General features: G+C 39.0%; 1 long non-coding RNA gene across 1 annotated transcript in view; it reads left to right on the plus strand.

Annotated features, from left to right (window-relative positions):
* LOC120406598 overlaps positions 1–8,089 on the plus strand; it is a 128,243-nt gene extending 120,154 nt beyond the window's left edge. Inside the window, exon 5 of the long non-coding RNA XR_005599386.1 lies at positions 7,790–8,089. This is a non-coding gene — a long non-coding RNA (uncharacterized LOC120406598). The remainder of the gene's footprint in view (positions 1–7,789) is intronic.
* The last annotated feature ends 14,155 nt before the right edge of the window (positions 8,090–22,244 follow it).

Here is a 22,244-nt window from a genome sequence, read left to right on the forward strand (position 1 = left end):
CCCATTGATCATAAAGCAATTTCCAAACATGAGACAGCAAAATTTTTCTCACTGTCATGGGCATAAGCATCTGATCAGATACTATATTTCTATCCTAAGGTTTCAGTGGGTTCGCCTGTACTTTTGTATTCTTCCTGACTTAGCACTGAATGTGCCCCTATTCTCTTCTCCTTTATATTAGTTGTTTGTTTCAAAGACTAATAAATGTCCTTCAGAGCTATATATAATTTGCTAGTTTGGGGGTTAAACTTCTTCTGAATCAAACTCAGTTGAAAAAGCTAATCATCATATCTCTATGCATAAATGTCTCAAAAGTTGCTGATGTTACAATATTGATTTAGTACTGTAGCTATCTTGTATTTATTGTAACTACATTTGTTGTAATATCTGAAACTCCACATTTGATACAGTACAAGATTATTACATTTCATTTAGACTCTATTTCTTGGTTCCACTCCATTTAGTTTGAATTAAGAAAGTGTCCAAATGTCCAATTCTTTTTTTTAAAAAGGGGCCATAAAAGAGATGAATTATCTTAGATTCAAGCACATTTTATTGCCCACCTCCCACAAAGATAAAGCACTAAAATCATTATGTGTGTGACAATTCTAAGAAAATATCAGTTGACAGAAAATACCTTCTTAATGGAAATTTAAGATTGAGATAAGCTTTTCTAGTGATTCTCAGGTGGAGGGGGATTCAAGTGCTCTGAAAGATAGATACATCCTATTTGGAAAACCTCAAGACTGGTTGCAAATTCTAATTCACATAAATTTAAGTTTTATATTGCTTTACCTTTTTGTAAAGTATATACCACATGTAACTAAAGCTGAGATGACATTTTTGGTTGCTAATGCATCTTGTAAAATCCAGAGCTGTGCTGAAAGAAATTAAGTAAACAGTCAATCCAGCCATATAGCAAAGTGATGGGAAATGTTCTTACTGCTAATTTACACATGCAAATTAGATCTTGTGTCAATAAATCAATACGACATAATGAATTCCTTGGGTAGAATTCAAATATGGCCAAACACAAATGAAGTTTGTTTGGAAGAAAATAATCCACACCAAGCTTTCCATGAGAGTTTCAGATGATGACTTGATGCATGGTGTATTCATTAAGTGGTGATCTATCGTCACCACAATTCCCTACGCAATATATTAAATTATTTCTTTTTAGTTATACCTAAATATTTTCAGATACTGATTCAAGCATGCAGTATCCCAGTGATCATTTTAGGTCTATCTATTCATACTTCTTGTTCGCTCCAGGCACCTTTTTCTCCTTTTTACTTCCTGATCTTGGAGATCACCTTAGTTTTCCCACAACACAACCAGCTCAGTCACCATTAATGTAATTACCTGTCTCTAAACCTCTGTACATTGATAACCCATTTCATCATTTTACCTCTCCTTTATTCCTTTCAATGCTTGTGTACCATTGACTGGCTAGAGGGGTTATTGAGCTGTCATTCATACTTCATCACTTTTTTCAGATTCAAGAGGACAGACTTAAGCAGAATATATACCTCAACCAGTTCCAGTCCATTCAGAAATTATTTGAACTTAATAAAAATCTGAATGCACTGGAAGTTTGTGCTCTTTATTCACAAATAAGCAATCCCACTTCCTTTTGTTTGTTACCCAGGCTCATAGCATTGCTATGTAGTCAATTTAAAGAATATCTTCTTTTCATGTCCTTTGGCACCTTGATTAATTTCGTTCTCAACATCTTGGTTCTGTGCTAAATTGAATGCTCATATCTCTGCTTTCGTTAATAGTTTAATTCCAGCCTGTCCTGTGCAATGTCAATTCCCCTTCTACTGAGGTAAAATGTAATTAGTGCCAATATGAACCATTACCTTTGATCCTTGCCAATTGACTTCAGAAGTCAATCTTAGTGTGACATCGCATGTCTTGATTCTGGGAAGACACTACACTGTCATGTTGTCTGCTTGTCCCTTGCAGAATATCTTTTCAATTCTTTTGAATACTGAATCCCCAGCAAGGATCATCTGCCTTCCTTGAATGGCTGGAGAAATCTTTATGCGCAAACTTGCTTTTCCTACAGGTGTAGCCAAGCTGCCATTCACAGGTGTGTCCTGTATCTCTCTCCATTCCCTTGGAACAGCTGGATATTGAGAGGTATTTTAAAGAGTTTCCATGTTTTGAGGATCTGATATCAATTAACAACTCCTAGCTATGTGCAATTCCTCTGAGCCCTCACCTGTCTGGTTGCCACAGTCTGCCCATCCTCATCTGTCTCCAGGAATGAAAAATGTTAATGTGATCTCTTGCGTCTGGTGCTACCCTGGAATCGAGGGAAATGTTACCCCAGAATATGATCAAGCTAATTGCAACCATATTGTGTGCATTCATCCACCATGAATTAATAAAATAACACCTTCTAGGTAAGGGTTAGTCTGAATAAGCAGGGCCTCTGGAGGCAAGGTCAAATGCTAGCTGTAGACTTGCAGTTTCTGTTAATCTGAATGGGAGGAAGGGAGAAAAGAGTCAACAAATTGAAACAGAAAGAAAATAAGTGGATGGAGACCTTGAGATTGGGTACCTTTGCTATAGAAGGTTGTGGACTGAGATTGTTAGGAGTGTTTTGTTGATAAGTAGTTTATTGAAGTTAGGAGAGGTGATGACCCAGTAGAGGTCACTATGAGCTATGTGTTTTGCAAAAGTTAGTTATAAAAAGATTAGATAATAGAGTGCACTTCAGAGCAATTCTCTGAAGCTATCCTGAGTGTCTTTTTCTTGACACGATACTCCCCAGTGGGGAAGTGACCGGCCATTGCTGATCCACTGCTAATTACTCAATACCATCTAAGGGTATGTCTACACTTCAAAATTAGGTTGAATTTATAGAAGTCAGTTTTTTAGAAATTGTTTTTATACAGTTGATTGTGTGTGTCCACACACAAAATGATCTAAGTGCATTAACTCGGTGGACTGCGTCCACAGTACCAAGGCTAGCATCGACTTCCAAAGCGTTGCACTGTAGGCAGCTGTGGGTAGCTATCCCACAGTTCCTGCAGTCTCCGCCGCCCATTAGAATTCTGAGTTGAGATCCCAATGCCTGATGGGGCAAAAACAGTGTTGTGGGTGGTTCTGGGTACATGTCGTCAGGGCCCCCTCCCTCCCTCTCTCTGTGAAAGCAACGGCAGACAATTGTTTCGTGCCTTTTTTCCTGGGTTACCTGTGCAGACGCCATACCACGGCAAGCATGGAGCCCGCTCAGCTCACCATCACCGTATGTCTCCTGGATGCTGGCAGATGTGGAACTGCACAGCAGCAACTCATTGTCTTTTGGCAGCAGATGGGGCATTATGACTGGTAACCATTGTCATCGTACTCCTGGGTGCTCTTTTAGCCAACCTCAGTGAGGTTGGTCAGGGGCACCTGGGCAGACATGGGAGTGACTCAGCCAGGTCATTCCCCAGTTGTACTGCACTGTCTTCTGGCGAGCACCCAGGAGATGACGATAGCTAGCAATCGTAACGCACCATCTTCCGCTGAGCACCCAGCAGATGTTGATGTCTAGCCGTCATACTGCACCATCTGCTGCCAGCCTAAGATGTATAAGATAGATGGAGTGGATCAAAACAAGAAATAGACCAGATTTGTTTTGTATTCATTTGTATTCATTTGCTACCCCTCCCTCCGTGAAATCAACGGCCTGCTAAACCCAGGGTTTTGAGTTAAATCCTTGAGGGGGCCAGTCTGTGTGACAGTTGTTTCTCCTTGATGCAAAGCCACCCCCTTTGTTGATTTTAATTCCCTGTAAGCCATGTCATCGGTCGCCCCTCCCTCTGTCAGAGCAATGGCAGACAATCGTTTAGCTCCTTTTTTCAGTGCAGATGCAATAGCACTGGGAACATGGAGCCCACTCAGATCACCGTGGCAGTTATGAGCACTGTAAACACCACGCACATTATCCTGCAGTATATGCAGAACCAGAACCTGCAAAAGCAAAACCAGGCAAGGAGGTGACGGCAGCACAGTGACAAGAGTGGTGAGGCATCCTCTCCGACTCCTTGACGACTAGTTCCTTGTTTCCTTGAACCTTTTTTCCTTGTATTCATGTTTCCCAAACTCAAATGTCTGAAACCTCCTTAAGCTTCTGTGATTCTCAGTAGCATTTCTACTTGCCCCTCCAATCCAAGAATAGTTTCTTCCAGTAAAGCCACCAACTTTATGCATAGGAAGTCCCTTCTGGCTTCACACAGGAAAGAAAACATGAAGAAAATGATTTTGAATGCTCAAGAATCAATGTCCTAACAGAAAAGCAAAAGATGCAGTATTGGATAACAGACCACCAAATCACACTAGGGAACAGCTCCTTAGGCATCTATCTGTAATGTGTAGGGGGAAATAGCTGCGTATTCACAGGGAATTTGAGTGACATATTTCAATTTGAGTGACACATGCTGAAGGTCTCATACAGCCAGTACTAAAACATCCTGAGACTTTTTAAATATTTATAGATGATGATTTCCTAACTCAAAAAGTATATCATCCAACATGGTGTGCATGTGTGTGTTTCTATGTTAGACCTAATCTTGACAGAAAAAGAGGAATGGATCACAGAACTAAAAAATAATGGTAGCTTACGTACAAGTGATCCTTACTTGATCACATTTATAATGTTCAAACAGAATTAAGTCCAAGCCAATAGTGTGTGTGTGTATGTGTGTGTATGTGTGTGTGTATATATATATATATATATATATATATATATATATATATATATATATATATATATATATATATATATATATATATATATATATACGCTTTAATAGGGCCAATTTCACAAAGCTGAAAACAATTACAAGCCAAATGAGCTGGAAGGAAGAATTTAATCATAAAAATGAGAATAATAATTGGGAATTGTTTAAGAACACTTTACTAAATGCTCAAAAAGTCACAATCCCACAATCGAGGAAGAAGGCTGTACTGGTTAATAAACTGAGCTGGATTAGAAGGGGAGTGAAGGTAACTATAAAAGATACGTGCACATTGACACAGAAGAAAGGGGAAGTTCATAGTAATGAATATAAATCAGAAGCTAGGAATTATAGAAAAGTGATAAGGGAAGCAAAGGGACACAAGGAAAAAAAATCTATAACCAGCAGATTTAAGGACAATATGGAGTTTTTAAAGTTTATTGGGAACAAAAAGAATCCTCTGAAAAAGATTTGGGTGTTGTGGTGGATAATCAGTATGTGAGCTCCCAGTATGATGCTATGGCCAAAAACCCTAATGTAATCCTGGGATGCATAAATGGGAATCTCAGGTAGGAGTAGAAGGTTATTTAACCTCTGTGTTTGGCACTGGTGCAACCATTGCTGGAATATTGTGTCCAATTCTACTATCCATAAATCAAGAAGGATATTAATAAATGGGAGAGGGTTCAGAGAAGAGCCATAAGAATGATTAAAGGATTAGAAAAGCTTCCTTATAGTGTTAGATTAATCTATTTAATTTAACAAAGAGAAGGTTAAGAGGTAACTTGATCACAGCCTATAAGAACTTACTTGGAGAACAAATATTTGAAGATAGGCTCTTTTCAATCTAGCAGAGAAAGGTATAACACCATCCAAAGGTTGGAAGTTGAAGCTAGACAAATTCAGACTGGAAATAAGGCATACATTTTTTAACAGTGAGAGTAATGGACCATTGGGACAACTTACCACGAATCGTGGTGGATTCTTCATCACTGACCATTTTAAAATCAAGATTGGGTGTTTTTCTTAAAGATACGTTTTAGGAATTATTTCAGGGAAGTTCTATGGCCTGTTTTACAGGAGGTCAAAGTAGATGATCACAATGGTCACTTCTGGTCTTGAACTCTACCAATCTAGGTTTAATTTATAATCACAAAATATGAGTAACAGAAGATGTGATTGTCCCATCTAATGCATGGCTCATATCTTACAAAAAAGTTGAAGTTATATCCAACCTTCTCATAATAAGACCAAGTAACAAAAATATATAATATATCTCATCATTAGCATTCACATTTCTCAGGTTGGGCACTCAAAAATTGACACCAAAAATCACTTCTGACAATTTAGTCCATATAAAAGAAGTCTATCTACCCCTGCATCAGCTGCACCTTATCTTCTCATACATCTATGATTTACCTCAAAGCTTTACCGGTATTATTTTTCTTTGATTTCTTGCCTGCTTTCTCAGACTTGCCCCTTCCACATTTGTATTGTTTTTACCTGCTTCTTTTGAGGCCACTAGTTACTACGGATATTATCTTTGCATTATGCATAATAGAAACCTTTCATGTCTGAGATGATTGTAATGGTTACAGTGTGTGCTGATTGTCTAGGAGTCATACTGTAAATAAGTTCTTTAATAGCATTTAGGTAAATGTTGTCTCTTCCTTATATGGAACTTCCAATATTAATGAAACCACACCTAGTGTACTGGTCACATTGTAAATTTTTGTGGATTTGAGAGGATAATATTATAAATTTCCCTCCACCTTTACCTTTCTCCAGTATTTTTTTAAATTCCAAACGGGATGATTGGCCCCACCCTCTACCTATACAGTAGGAGACAAAATCAGACATGAGACCAAAGATTTAAGGTGAACTTTGAGTTCTAGTATGTGTGGCAGAGTAAAACAGGTGTGTAATTGCATGGGAGTTATGATGAGCATTATCTACATAGAATGCTGTATGCCAAGTGTCACTTATTTAGCTGTTTTGCATTTGTGTATCTCTTATGTGTTTAACTGTAGACCTCTGGTATAACTCCAATGATATAGGATATAGCCTTCAATGTATGGATAAATTTGCAATGCATAACCCTCTCTCTGTAATTGATTAGACTATCCATGAAATTTTGAGGATCTTAGAAAATAGGTGATTTACTCTGCTTCAAAGTATGTGTTTAATCAAGAAAAAAACCTCAAATGGTGGTGTATTCAGCATCACTCATTTCCATATGTAGCAATTTTAGATTTAGTTTTTCACTTTGTGCTGTACATCAGTATTCTGTATTCTAAAATATTAAATAATCACTTACCCTTGAATCCACCTTTACAGCTGTTAAACTGTGCTAACGTCATCAGCTTCATAGTAAAATTGATTTTACAGGATGACATTCATTCAGTTTTTTTAATTGCTCATAAAGGCATCGTTTTTTCAGAGGCTGAGTTATGAGGAAAGATTAACAAGACTTGGCCTATATAGATTAAAAAAAAACACTTAGGAAAGATCACAATGATGTATATAAAATCCTGAAGAAAACTTAACCAGGGTTAGCAACTGTCCTAGTGAAAAATATAGCGATTGTATAATGTAATCTGAGTTCAAATACATTTATCCACTTTATTGTTGTTTGATGATCAGTTTAGTCAAGGACAACAGTCACATTGTTTTATTGCATATAGCTGCTCAGGCTCAACAATCCTAAATCAAGCTAAACAGAAAGGCATAAAAGGGGAAAAAAATAAAATTAGAATTGGTATAATAAAAACATTGTAAGGAGAGTTGGTTGAGCCTGAAGAAAAACTCCAGATTTGGACAACATTAAACTTTGGGGAAATTCAGTTCTGAATCAGGATCCAAATTTTGTAGCCTGGAGTCATCTCTAAAAGTAAATACAAAGTATGTATCTTACAACTCTCCTATGAATAATTCTAGGGAGAATCCCCAGAATTCTCCCTAGGAAATTCCCAGGAGATCAATACAAAGACATAATTAAGAAGCTGCTTCCTCTACCTAACACACAATTCTGAAGTCTGCCCTTCTCTTTTTAGCGATAGTCAAGGGAGGACAGCTTTCCTATGAAAATTTTTGAAAAATCACATGTCATAGAGAAGCAGCAATATGCTGGCTATTTCCAGTTGGAAGACCAGCCTGACAAAGCAGAAGACAGAAGCAAATGACCCAAAACCAGAACACAGGATCCTGATCTCAACTTGTGGGTTGGGTTTTTCCCTGTTGGACTTTCTAGATAATCCTTTTGAAAGTTGAGACAATGTATGGATATTATGATGGGCGAGTTATACTTTGATATTTAAATATTAATTTAATGAAATGCAGGAATAAAAGTAGTCTTAAAGGGAACAAATTAATGCCTGTCTGATTTTTTAATTAGCTGATATCTCTGGTGACTAAGTTGTCAAATAGTAGGGTCAAGGCAGTGACAAATCTGAAGTAAAATTAGGCTGAGGGTTTTCGTAAAAAGCAAACTTCCCAAAGGCAGCTGTAACTCAAGTAATTTGAAATCTGTCATTCTCTGTACACTGCTGTACTTAAGAACTGGACAAACTTAGTACAGTTGGATCTTGTTAGGCTAGTGTAAATCAGGAGTAACTGGAATATAATTATTGGAATTACTCCAGTGTAAAACTTTTATTAGCGGCAAATGTGGCCCTTAGAGTCTAGATTATGAGACACATGCTGATTTATATCTTACTGCTATGATTGTACATGCATCTTTGGTCCAGGCAGTTCTCTGTTGGCCTGTAAAGTGTTGAGTGTTCCTAAAAATATGAGGACTCAGTACTGGTTTTTCCTTAATAACAAATGTAATATTGAATTCCTATACTGTATACCTCCATATAGCACATCACTTTATATCTGGCACTCCTGCTGCATAAATTTGCTCTAATTATAACCTCTTTGCTGCTGAGGGTAGATCTGCTGGAAGGAATTTTGTTTAAGCTAATCTCATTTTTCTACTCTACACTTAACCAGGGGAGTGGAAGTTCAAATAATAGCGGCCAGGTATTGGAATGAGGCCATTTGTAGCACTGTAGGAAACCAGCCTAGGAGCACACTTGTAATGTGGCGCTCCTAGCATTTTTGATTAATGGAGAGTGAAAGACATACATAGAACTACAGTGTATTTAATTAGGAGTAGGAGGGGCTTTGGGGAAGAGAAAGGAGGGGTGTGGGGGAAAGCAGGGAGATACTGGGAGACAGAGCCTCAACAGGTGTAAATTGTCATTGCTTGGTAGATTTCAACTGAGCTATGTTTAACAGCAGCTGAGGCAGTGCTCCATACAGTCCAGAGGAGCCTATTTGTGAGGGAAGCAGGTATAAAAAGACCTCATTCTGGTACATAAGGGAAGGAAATGCAGGATAGTATCTTTGTGCATAGAAGAGGCATAGCATGTAGTTTTAAGGTTGTTGTGTGAACTTCAATCATTTTAAATGCTGAATTTATTTTAAATCTCTAGATTAACATTGCATTAACATATAATTGTTTTTTGCATAGACTAGATCTCCACTGGTTGAGTTGGGCATAGATTGTGCTCAGGTATCTGATAACTTTGTGTGCATTCTTGTCAGCTCACTTTCCTGCTTAATGGTGAAAACTTTACATTATTAAATGTCCAGGTTTACTGAGCAAGTTATTTTGCATCTTCATGGATGTTTCCAGATAGTAGCCTGTCTGTGATTGCCCTCTGCTGTGTTGTTAAAATATTATTTTTAACACATAGGGACAGTTCTTGGAGTGCAGCTAAATTTCACAGAGTGCAGAAAAGGAGTATGCATGAGAAGGGGGCTAGAAGCTAATCCTTCCCCTCTGATCCTGTGACTGCTTTGTTGTTCAGAGCCGGCCCCCCTGCACCATGTTAGAGCAGCTTGAGGATGGCTCTAATTTACCCTTAGCTGCCACCGGGGACCAAAAATAAAGCCAAATATCTGCATAGTGTAGGATCTTACCCCCTTTTCCTCCTATGCTAGCAGTGAGTGGGAGTGAGTGGCATAAGCACCTCTGTGCAGGAGTGAAATCAGGAAGGCCAAATCACACTCGAAGTTGCAGCTAGCAAGAGATGTTAAGAGTAACAAGAAGGGTTTCTTCAGGTATGTTAGCAACAAGAAGAAAGTCAAGGAAAGTGTGGGTCCCTTACTGAATGAGGGAGGCAACCTAGTGACAGAGTAATGGTCTCAAATTGCAGTGACGGAGGTTTAAGTTGGATATTTGGAAAAACTTTTTTCACCAGGAGGGTGGTGAAGCAGTGGAATGGGTTACCTAGGGAAGTGGTGGAATCTCCTTCCTTAGAGGTTTTTAAGGTCAGGCTTGACAAAGCCCTTGCTGGGATGATTTAGCTAGTGTTGGTCCTGCTTTGAGCAGGGGGTTGGACTATATGACCTCCTGAGGTCCCTTCCAACCCTGATATTCTATGATTCTATCTGTGCTCCACACTACCTTTACCCTAGGATGGTCCTCCCTAGGATGGTTGAGCCAAATCAAGCTGGCAATGGAAAGCAATATTACAGCACAGGAAAACCTTTTTGTATTTAGTTTGTCCTTCCCATATGGAAAAGCCCTATAGAATTTAATAGGAAATATCTTTTTATATAGGTGTTTGTGATCAGTCAAATAGGATTTCATAGAGCAGCTGTTTTCAACCTGGAGGTCATGAACACGTGTCAGGGATTCATGACTACTCTGCCTTCCTGTGCTACTAAATGAATGGGATGTTGTGGCTAAATCCCAGCTTAATGAAGTGGGAGGTCTGAAGCAAAGGAAGAGGCCCTAGTCTGAAAATGTTTGACTAAAAGAACATTATATCCCCTCAACAAAATTCCATAGAATTAGTCTAAAACCTGTGGAAGGATCTCATTATTAAATGTTGTAGGTTTTTTTTCTTTTTTGTTTGTTTTTTTTACAGTATTTTCTGTAGAACCTTACTACATTTCTGTAGACCACTATAGGTTTTATCTTTGTTAAATTCTACAGGACTTTTATTCAGAACAATTTAGGTGTTCAGTTTTTGGGAGGTTTTTTAGCATTGAATCTAGTTCATGTATCTTTCCCCTATACAGGTCAAGGTTGTACACATAATCTCAACTCTGCACCCCTACATGTGTGTGTTTGGATAGAGTTTTTAATTAAATTGTTACATTCTGCTCTGCAAAATATACAACATTATATCTAGTTCCATAGGTAAAGTTCCAGACTTTTGCTTCTATGAGTTTATAATGCAGTATTTACTACCACCTTAGATACACATATGTAGTGTCTCATGATACCATATACTATTCTGCTTGTGCAATTCCATACATTAAAGGGTTTGTCATATATATCAAGCTTTTCTTCGCGTAGAAAATTGTTTGTGTTAAAGCTGAATCATGTGGAAGTGAGCAGGAAGAAACCTACATAAATTAAAGGAGGAAAATAGTTTGATAAATTTGGACTAATTTTGATATCCTAAAACGTGGTTCACAAGCCTCTAACAATGCAAATTGAGTACCTTTAGAATTTGAATCAGTAACTATTATGTTACCCTCATCTGAGAGATCTGAGCAACAATACTCAAGTCTTGCTGTGACAAAAATCAAGGAAAGATAAACTAAGGTTACTTGGCTTTGCCTTGTGCCTTATAACATATGGAGAGATATTTAATTGCATTTCCATCCTTTGTGTGAAGCAATTATTTAAGCATATATTGGTTACCATGTGCTGTTTAAAAAAAAAATGCTGCTTCTGCGCACATGCACAGTCTCGTAGTGTTTCTCCATGACTTACTAGTGGATAACTTCACTCACATCTCTGTGCCAGCCACCTGGGATTCTCTAAACAGTAACTGAAAATAACTGAAGCTTGAGAAAGTTTACTGAGGACACTTGCCTATGAGTTTTCTTAATTGTTATTCACTTCACTGTGTGGAGCTTGAGGGGGGACAAGGACATGATCAGCCCGTTGATTCCACTCATTTTCTATGATTTTTTTTAAGCATTTAGTTTAACCCTTTCCCTTTCGTTAAAACATTTCCAATTCACATTTAAATTGGTGTTGTTTTTGTAGTATGCAGTATACTAATTTTGTCTCTGTGAATGCGACCAATGTACCAGTTTTAATGCTTGTCAGTAACAAAGATCTACTCATCCGTTATAGGTCAAACCCTGCATGTGGCTGAGCTGGCTTAAGGTGCGGGTGGTTACAACCCATATTCTTCAGGAGGGTGCACTTAAATTAGGTGTTGATTTAATTTCATGCTCTCAATCAGAAGTACCATATGAAACACTATTGGTTTTGCATATTAAAGGAAAGTTGTTCAATCCACCCCACAACCCTTCCTTCACACACAACTCCCACCAGCAATCAGTGGAGAGTTGGTCCTACTGTAGCATTTGTGAAATTTTGAGTGATCTGAGCTGAGCACATTTTGGTGGTAGTGTGACCTTCAAGGGTAAAAACAAGGGAAAGGAATGTGCCCAATTTGGCTGGGGGAGGAGGTGGGAGGCAGGCGAGGAAGAGATCAGAAGGTTGGGGTAGTACTAAAGAGAAGAGGGACCACTTATAGTGACATCTCCTTCTATCTGCACCCTCAGGACCAGGTGGGGGAGATGACAAGGTAGGAAAGAGAAGAAATACCTCAGTTTCTTCCCTATGAAGGATGAGATAAAAAGAAAAATGGGTTAATATCATCCTAGCACTAATGATAAATATGTCGTCACTGAGTTAACAGTGAGCAAAGCATGAAGAATGAATTAAAATGCAACTGATCTAGTGCCCAAGTCTATTTTCATTGAACTGAATGGCAGTTTTCTCATTGGCTTCACTCAGGATCAAGCTCTTCGCATATTACTGTCAGATTTTTGTTAATGGTAATAATTCTGTGTATGCAAATGTAACTTACTAAGAATTACAAATAAAAAAATACTCCAATATTTATTATAAAGGCTCCAGGGAAAGCAACCAGGAGATAATATCTGAGGAATGAAGGTTGCATTTTTAGTATTCATGAATAGGATTTTAAGTCAAGGGATTTTGATAGTGAGGAAGGTTTTTCTTTTTTGTTAGGCTTCCCAAATATTGGTTAGCTCAATAACTACACAATTCTACTAGTATAAAATTAGGAGGTTCCCCTGTGGTTCACTTTATTTAATAGAAACATATTGAGAAATATAAGAACATTAAATTGGTGGGCTATACAGTTCAATCAAAAGGTTTTCATACATTGAATACCTACTATAGATACATGAAAAATGTAATACAAATCAGACTTAATACACTGTTTTGCTTCTTCAATACAAATGGAATAATAGGAATATTTATACTTTAATTATAAATTTCTCTATAAATAGCATACTGTGACAAAGTTCCTCCTCTGCCTTGGTGGGTCCTGCGCTTATTGGCGGATTTGCTCGCCTCAGAGATTCACCATGTGGGTCAGGAAACAGCCCACTGGGTAGAAGCCACAGTCCAGGTCAATTCCTCCTCTGTCTGATCAGGAGTTGGGAGGTTTGGGGGGAACCCGGGCCCGCCCTCTACTCCGGGTTCCAACCCAGGGCCCTGTGGACTGCAGCTGTCTAGAGTGCCTCCTGGTACAGCTGCATGACAGCTACAACTCCCTGGGCTACTTCCCCATGGCCTCCTCCCAACATCTTCTTTATCCTCACCACAGGACCTTTCTCCTGGTGTCTGATGATGCTTGTACTTCTCAGTCTTCCAGCAATATGTCTTCTCACTCTCAGCTCCTAGTACCTCTTGCTTCCAGCTCCTCGCATGCACACTACAAACTGAAGTGAGGTCCTTTTTAACTCAGGTGCCCTGATTAGCCAGTCTGTCCTAATTGATACTAGCAGTTTCTTCTTAATTGGCTCCAAGTGTCCTAATTAGCCTGCCTGCCTTAGTTGGTTCCAGCAAGTTCCTGCTTGTTCTGGAACTGCCCCTGTTACTTTTCCCAGGGAAAAGGGATCTACTTAATCTGGGACTAATAGATCTGCCTTCTAACACTCTCCTGTAGCCATCTGGCCTGACCCTGTCACAATACCTATTACAATTGTTTTTATCTGGTCTTAGAGTAACTAGCTTTAGTCAAAACCATTCAAAGATAAAATTACAGTATTTCTTATTTTCATGGCAATTCCAAAGATTATCCATTAAGTAACAGCAATGCTTTTTTCCCCTCCTTTGCTGGAGTTACCCCTATGACCGCAATTTAGCATGTACATGTTTTGCATCAGAATTTGATCCTCTCTATTTCACACCTCTTACCAGAAGGTTGAACTCGGTTGTACTCTCTGATTTTTTGGTTTACTCAGCTTTTCAAGGCTTTATTCTCATATGAGTTCCATTCCTGTAAAGCAATGTTTCCCAAACTTGGGATGCCGTTTGTGCAGGGAAAGCCCCTGGCAGGCCAGGCTGGTTTGTTTACCTGCCGCATCCGCAGGGCCGACCTATCGCGGCTCCCAGTGGCTGCAGTTCACTGCTCCAGGCCAATGGGGCCGCTGGAAGCAGCGACCAGTACGTCCCTCGGCCCGCGCCGCTTCCAGAAGCCTCCATTGGCTTGGAGCGGTGAACCATGGCCACTGGGAGCCACGATTGGCCGGATCTGCAGATGCAGCAGGTAAACAAACCAGCCCAGCCCACCAGAGGCTTTCCCTGCACAAGCGGCATCCCAAGTTTTGGAGACACTGCTGTAATGGATTCACTCAGTGGGGCAATAATATTAACGCCCCCCTCCCCCCGCTCCTGCCTTTGTATTAGTTATTTTTTCATTGAAACCACTAAATAGCTTATGGTTGGAGGATTCCCAGATAATGCAGACTGTCCTACTTATGCAAAAATTATGATTGTTTCAGGTATAACTTCCAGCAGAGGAAATTAGGAAAAGGGAAACATACATTGGAGTTCTGCTACTGGTGCTGACCATGTAGAAAATTCTGAGATTACTCACAATTTCTATTGAATCTCCAAATGTATTGACCTGAGATGTACCAGGCAGGAAAATAATAGTTACCCTGAGGGAAGGATAGCATTGGATTAATAGCTAGATAAAGACAAAAGAAAATGCCAAGATTAGTCATTTTATTTCTGGCTATAAAATATAACAAAAACAGTTATGTGTGTGTGAGGTTTTTTTAAAACACATAATTTATTTATCTTCACTCAACCCACAGTAAAATACACAGGCCAAAAATACAAGTCCTAGAATACATTGTCCTTGAAAATTCCTGCAGAAAGGTACAGATAAGTTTCTTGTTAACATCAAATAGGAACATCTTGGAATCTGCTTACTCACAGCATTAGACATCATGACATTGACTCTTTGTTATATTTTGAATTTAAAAAAAACCCAACTCTCTCTCGCTCCTGCTCCTGAACCTCATTAGCTAAACCCTATATCCACTGTTGCTTGTGCTTAGGACAGAAAGTGAAATATGAATTCAAAGAGGTTGCAAAAGAAGCAGAGGTTGAAATATAACTTCTAATGGGATGGGGAGGGAGGAGATACACCAATCTTAAAACCTTTTAAGATGACACTGATGCCTAATTAAGCATGCAAAAGTCAGGAGATACCAAATTCAAGGCTGCACATGCAAATTCAAGGCTGTATATGCAACTCTGCCTCTTTGGGTATGTATTGTGATACAGACTTTAGTTATGTAATAAAATATTTTTGTCTGAAACCTTAAATATACATGCATAGAAATAGTTTGCTAGTGACCTGAGCAAGTGGGAATAAAATGAAAGGATTAGTTCTGCTTGTGTTTACAATGGGTTCCTTTCTGTGCGTTGTGATATGGTAGTTCCATCACCACTGATCCATATCATGAGCTGTACAAAATACCTAATAGTACTAAAATTAAGAATATGTTTTGAAATATTTTATTTTATATTTTAAATGCATTTCCCTAGTATGAACCAGTGAATGTTTGCTTTATTGATTCTTGCATATTTAGATATAATAAAAAGAAAAATTGAAACACTGACATACGTAGTCAAAACTTCACCTTTCTGTGACCTCATTCACTTACTCAACTGCCTTCTCATTCTAGTCTGCCAGACATACCTTCTTTTCTGTTCTTGTTTCTGTGACTTCCTACACTTAGATGTTGCTGGCTTTGCTCTTCTGTTTGTGCTTCCCTAACAATCAAAAACTCTCTTCTTCCAATCTACTCCCTCTCTAAAATTTGCCTTCAAACCAGGTGCGTAATGTTGGCATGTAGGGACATGACCTTGTGACTGCTGGTCCCACAAAATTGAGTTGTATAAGTTATATAGGCCACAGAGTTAGGGAACTTGTGGAGGTAGTATATAGAAAATGTTTAGCATGTGGTGGATATGTAATTAAAGTACATTAAAATATTTTTCATGTAGCAAGGACTAATATTAATTTGTCCTATTTTTTGTGTGACCCATATCTCCATAGTATTTAAGTACCTCAAAACGTTAATGAATTTACATTCTCAACACCTGTGGGGTAGGGAAAGAGACAATATCCCCATTTTACAGATTAGGAAATGAGGCAGACAAACTAAATGATTTAACCCAAGCTCACACAGGGAATTATGTGGCATGGTTGGGAACTGAACCCAGGGCTCTGTGTCCCAATTCAATGCCTTAACCACATGGCCTTCCTTTCTACATCATGGAAGTTTGAAAATATGAGATTTTCTTTGTGTTTACCATATCCATATGTTAGTCCCAATGGTCTAATTATTCCCTAGTCTATCACGATATTAAGTATAGTTCCAGTTTCAGTTGCAACTTGTACTGCTTGAGAGCCTTCCCCCAATACAGCCTGCTTTTCATCCCTTATGCTATTGCACTACTCTAAAATGAAGCACCAGTTAGAATTAGCTGACATACAATATAACTCATGAATGTTTCTTTCAGTGATATCCATTAACATGATGCCACCCACTGATTTGGACGAATGCTATAGATTAGACTAAGTTACGGCTGGGCCACCAGAATCCCAGTGCAGGTGAAGTCAGTGTTGACAAGTTCATCTACATAGGCTGCATCCAGAGTTCAAACTGTCACAGCAAACCAGATGTTCTTCAACAAACGGGTCTTGCTGCCTCCTGCATGAAGTCTGTGTCTTGCTAATGGATGCAAAAAAGTTTTTGAGTTGAGGCAAAGTTCAGGACTTGTCAAACCTGTGTACTAGCTGTATGGCTTTACATGTCAGAAACCTGGACCATCTTACAGGCAGTATTGGAGGGCTAGAGGCATTCCATATGCACTATCCATGCCAGTGCTGAGTATAAAGTGGTTTGATTTTGTGCAAAACATCATAATCTCGCAGAGATCTGGCCTTCCTCCAGTCAATCATATAGAAAAGTGGCACTGTATGCTCTTTGGCTATGTCACAAGGATGGACGAAAGCATCCCAGCATACCATGCTCTCAAAGTCTCCTTTGACACATCCTGACCCTACCTGTCATTGCCTACAGGGCAACCCAAGAGATTTGTGGATTCACAGGAGTGAACTGGATCTGGAAACTTCACCACATGATGCCTCGTGCAACACCATCAACTGTGATTACTTTGACTGGTACAATAGTCCTTAGTAGACTATGCATGGATGTTGATAATGATATAGATTAGATAAATTCAGTGGTTAACCTTCTGTACTTTCCTTATCTGTGACAGAACCTGAGGTTCAGATTTTCTTTGCTCCAATAATATAGATTGCTACTCAGCCCACAGGTCTGCTCCATCTCTAATTAACATAGTTGTAGCTAAATTGATATTGATTGTTAGTGACTGATGCTAACCTTCATACTTAAGTGAATTTACAGTAGATGCTTATGTAAAGATAAGCACCTTCAAAATTAATCTCTAAGAAGCTGTGAAAAGAGTAAGGAAGATCAGATGTCATTGTAGTGGTCCCCTTAAGAATCATTGACAAAATTATTTCTTAAATTCTCTTCTGCTTTTGGATATGTGATTATGTACATACAACATTGGTGTTATGCCCAGATATACATGTTTACCTACAGATTTAGCAAGTTCTGGAGGGCTACATACTTTTACCCCTCACAACTAGTCAGATTAGGGTTGTATCTTATTGCACAATATTTGGTATTAACTACTAGGCAATTTTTATTCTTTCTCATGGCTGTTAAACCTAATAACAGAACAAGGCAGCTGTAGCAAAGCAAAACTGTATTTATGACCGAAGAAGACAACAATATAAATTCCTGGCAGGTAGTGTTTATACCATATGCTGACAAGTAAATCTTTGTTTATGACTGGGATGGCCAAACAACCCAAAATGTTTGTCAATAAAGGGTTTTATAATCATATGAAACAAAAATCCCTTATAACACCCTGAAAGCTGAATTTAACTGGATGATGCTTTATTATTTTTTGTAATAGATGGTGCCATTGGCATGAATAAGATTTATTATGTTAGTCAAATGAAAGTGCATGCAATGAATACAGAAGTGTAACTGTCAGTACCTGCACAACAAACCTAATTAAGTGGTGTCTCATTGAAGATGATTTAAATGAAAAGATAATGAAGCAAATCACATGAAATGTATTTAACATGATTTTTTCTGAAAGAATAGGAAAGGTCATTATAATTAGGGAAGTAGTCTTCCATGTTGTTAAACTATTTTTTAAACTAATTTATAATCCTGAGTTTAAAAAAAAGAGTAAAAACAAAACAAAATGGATCATCATCTAAATGTATTTTTGTTTGCTAGGCCCAGAAAAGGAAATCTTAGAGACACTTTATCTAGAGATGGGATTGAACCTTACATCAGATCTGAAACTTCCATGAATGTCGAACAATTGCAGGTTCAAATCCAAAGTTCACCACTCAAACCTCTTTATTGGACTGATGTTAGCCAAGACCCCCAATTTTAGAAATATTTTCATATGGATCTGATTCTGGATGTGAACTTCATAACTAGGGACCTTCTCTAATTTTAATAAATGTTCCATCCATGTAGTATGTGTTGTGAAGTCAATGGGACTAAAGCATGTCCTTAAGTGCTTTCCTGAACTGGGAGAGGAACCTGTGTGCACAGAGCCAGAACTGAGTCCTACACAACTTAGGCAAAACTCCCAATAAGTCATGAAAATCAATGGAATTTTGCCTGAGATCAGGCATGGAAGGTCAGAATCATAATTTAAGCTCTGACATTTTGCTTGTTGTGGCACCCATTCTTGGCAGGAGTGGCAGTGGTAATAAGATGGCTGTAAAAGTTTGCTCTAAGACATTTACAACCCTAGTAAGGGAGCAGTTGTTAATGATTTTTGTTTCTTTCCTGCACCTGCTCACCTAGAAATTAAAAATTTGCACATGATTAGCCTCTATCAGAATCTAATTTATAATAGGTCTGATTTAAATTTTTAAAAGATTTGGTCAAAATAATTTTAACTTACAATTCCATATTTTCACACTGATGGAGAATCTACCTTCCATACAGGTGAACAAAGAGGGGTTAACAGGAGTCTGAGTGCTCAGTTAGCCCATCTTGCTGCACCTAGAGGGTGTGTCAAACTTGATTTGTTGTTAGGCCCAGCTTGGGGAGCTTGGTTGTCTTTGTGAAAGAAGTGGGAGCTGCAAAATGGATACAGAAACCCAGGAGAGAGGGAGTTTCTGTTCTCTGGAAAAGCAGATGGATGAAGGCCACAGGGATGGAATTAATCCCTATGTTGGGCCCTGGAAAGGGGGTAAGGCACAGAGAGGAAGTCCTGAAGGGTCAGCATCCCAGAAGAGAAAGAAGGAAGTGGGAGAACCTAAGGGAGAAGCCAGAGGCCTGGCAACTTTGTTAAGCCAGAAAAGCAGCATAAGGGACTCAGAGATGGAAGTGGCCCAGGGAAACAGCAGTGCATCTGAAGAAGCAGACCTAGCTACTTAATATAGGGCCCCAGGGCCAGAACCCAGTGTAGAAAGTGGGCCTGGGTTCCGCAACCAGACCCAAGGAAGGTTTGTGAAAATCCAGTGTAAGGGCTGCTGAGCCCAGGGGCTGAAATTGGAGCTTTAAGGCCAGGCTGAAGAATAGCCAAGAGGCTGTTGGGATGTTTTTTGGATTTTAGTTGTGCTTTTTGTTTGCTCCAGAAGAGGTGGAGATTAATCACAACCTGGCCAGAGGGCCAAGTTGAGAGAAGAAGCAGACCATGACAGGCCTGGAGCAATGGTCACAAAGTTTACTACAGAGGACAGAGCCTCTACACCACATCCTGCCAGAAGGGGGTATTCCAGTGGTAAGTCTACCCTTCCATATGCATGTACAAACATTTTATCCACCAGCTTCCATAAGGAAGCTTACTACATATATTTTGCATTCTAAATACATAATGGCAGAAGGCTCCATCAGGAGCTAACCTATGTACCTGTACTCAAGAGTGAGGGAGTGTAGGGAGGGGACCCTTTGCTCACCTGGTCAGATTACACACACGACAGGTCATGGAATTGCGGGGGGAATGTAGCCTCTACAGAACAGTGGGCACAGGTGGGAGCTGGTAGCATCTTGATTCAGCTGTGTTGACCAGAATGTTGGAGAAGACAGAGCCAGTGTGGGGAGGGAAGTAAGCTGCACTAGGGAAAAGGTTAACTGCCTCCATAGAGAAAGGGAGATTCAGAGACTGAGTTGGGGCTTTAAGTTAAAATTAGTTCTCTGGTCTGTTCTTGGGGCACCACAACTTAACTGAGATCCCCTGCAAAGTGCCAAGGTAGCACTGGGTACTGGATGGCCGCTTACCAACCCTCTCCCATACACTCTCATGTAGTCTTCCAGAGTTCCAGACAGGGCCATTGCTTCTCCCTAATTCTTCAGAGATTTATCCTCCTCCTGCCCTACCATACCATAGTCTAGAAATAGTTAATTCTCTGGTCATTAATGTTTACGGACAGAAGGACTCATTATGATCATATGGCTAGCAGCTCTGTGACTGCTGAGGTGCCTATAACACTAGATAGTCTTTACATTGATATCCTCTGGAACTCCTGAGCAATTATTCTATGAGGTTCATGCACTTTGTATAAGAAACTCCTGTGAGTAACCTTTCTACCCATGAAAAAGTATTCTGGGATGCTATGTGCCTGATTTCATGTCTGGTGCTACCTTTATATCTCCCAACCCTTCTCTTTCCCTTCATGATGCATTTTTAACTGAATTGCAGTCAACTCTACTGTAGATTAAAAAATCAAAAGTAATTTGTACCAGTGTATAGAAGAGAGAACTGGCATTGTGAGACAGCTGTCAATACTTCATTCACGGTAGTAAGAAGTGAAAATCTGTTGTGAAATCAAAGGTCATTAAGAACAAAATACTGGAATGGAAACAGTTTCCAAGCAGAAAAAGTCTTCTGTTTTTCATTTCTCACCATGTTGTTTGCTCAGTGAAAGACGCATTTGGCAATGAAGTGACTCTCAACAGGGTCTGTAGTGCAGGTGCTTAATTGCCTAGGACAATCACTTGTCTGTGAAATAAGGCACTTAATGGTACTATAGCTTCAGCTGGTTTCTCCAAATGGCAATAAGAATTACCATTAGGCCCAAAGGTACCTAAAATGCTTTTAGTTTTCTGCAGGAAGCATAAAATGGTTTTCTGATTAATATTGCATAATTGAAGGTTACTACATAAATGTTCCATTATGCTGTGGAGCAGAAAAGATTAACTGCCAATTATGTATTGGTTGGTATGTTTAAACTCTAAATCGTAGATGGGCTTGATCTGCAAAATATGGATCAGGGTCTGAAATCTACCCTTTATGTTCCCACTTCCAGGTTTGTTTGTTTTTTAATTATTCCAGGTGCTGGTTCAGTCCTTTATTGAAATAGACCGTACTTGTATCATTTGGATTGAATTTCATTTCCAGATTTCAGAACCTCCTACAACACCACCACACTTCAAGAGTGTTTGCTTCAGGTTTCCATTTCAGGTCCATCTATCTCTTCTCTATAGACTACTTTGAATGCTGCAGTAAGGGCAATTTAGTGTATTACTATTTTTCAGGTGCCTTGTACTGGGTTTGTATAGTTATGCATCACAACTAAAGTACTGTGCAGGAGTAGTGGGATGATGTGAATGCAAAATCTCCTTTTTAAATAGAGCATTTAAAAGTATCTAATTAGTTACCATTCAGTTATATCATGAATATTAGTAATTACCACAGTTAAGATGTCATTATGCCTTCTATTCTAACTCCTGCTCATCACTTGCTGCAACATTCACCTTTGGGTTGACACATACTGTCCTCGAGCTCTCCATCTCACTTGAAGTTAGTTCTGATCTGAAATCAGGCTTAGAGTATCCGTGTTAGCTGTAGAGAAGCAATCTACAATTTGATTTGCTGAAGGCAGAGACCTTGAAGCTAATTCATTTTTCAGATAAGGGTTCAGTTCTATGGCCCTGATCTTCAGCTGGTGTGAAGCTATATATATATATATATATATATATATATATATATATATATATATATATATGAAAATAGGTGATGTAGGTCCAATTTCTTATTAGAATGTTTAATTGGAGCTGATCTATCAAAGAGTTAAA

This window comes from Mauremys reevesii, linkage group 5, assembly GCF_016161935.1.
Source record: "Mauremys reevesii isolate NIE-2019 linkage group 5, ASM1616193v1, whole genome shotgun sequence".
NCBI classification, from domain to species: Eukaryota; Metazoa; Chordata; order Testudines; family Geoemydidae; genus Mauremys; species Mauremys reevesii.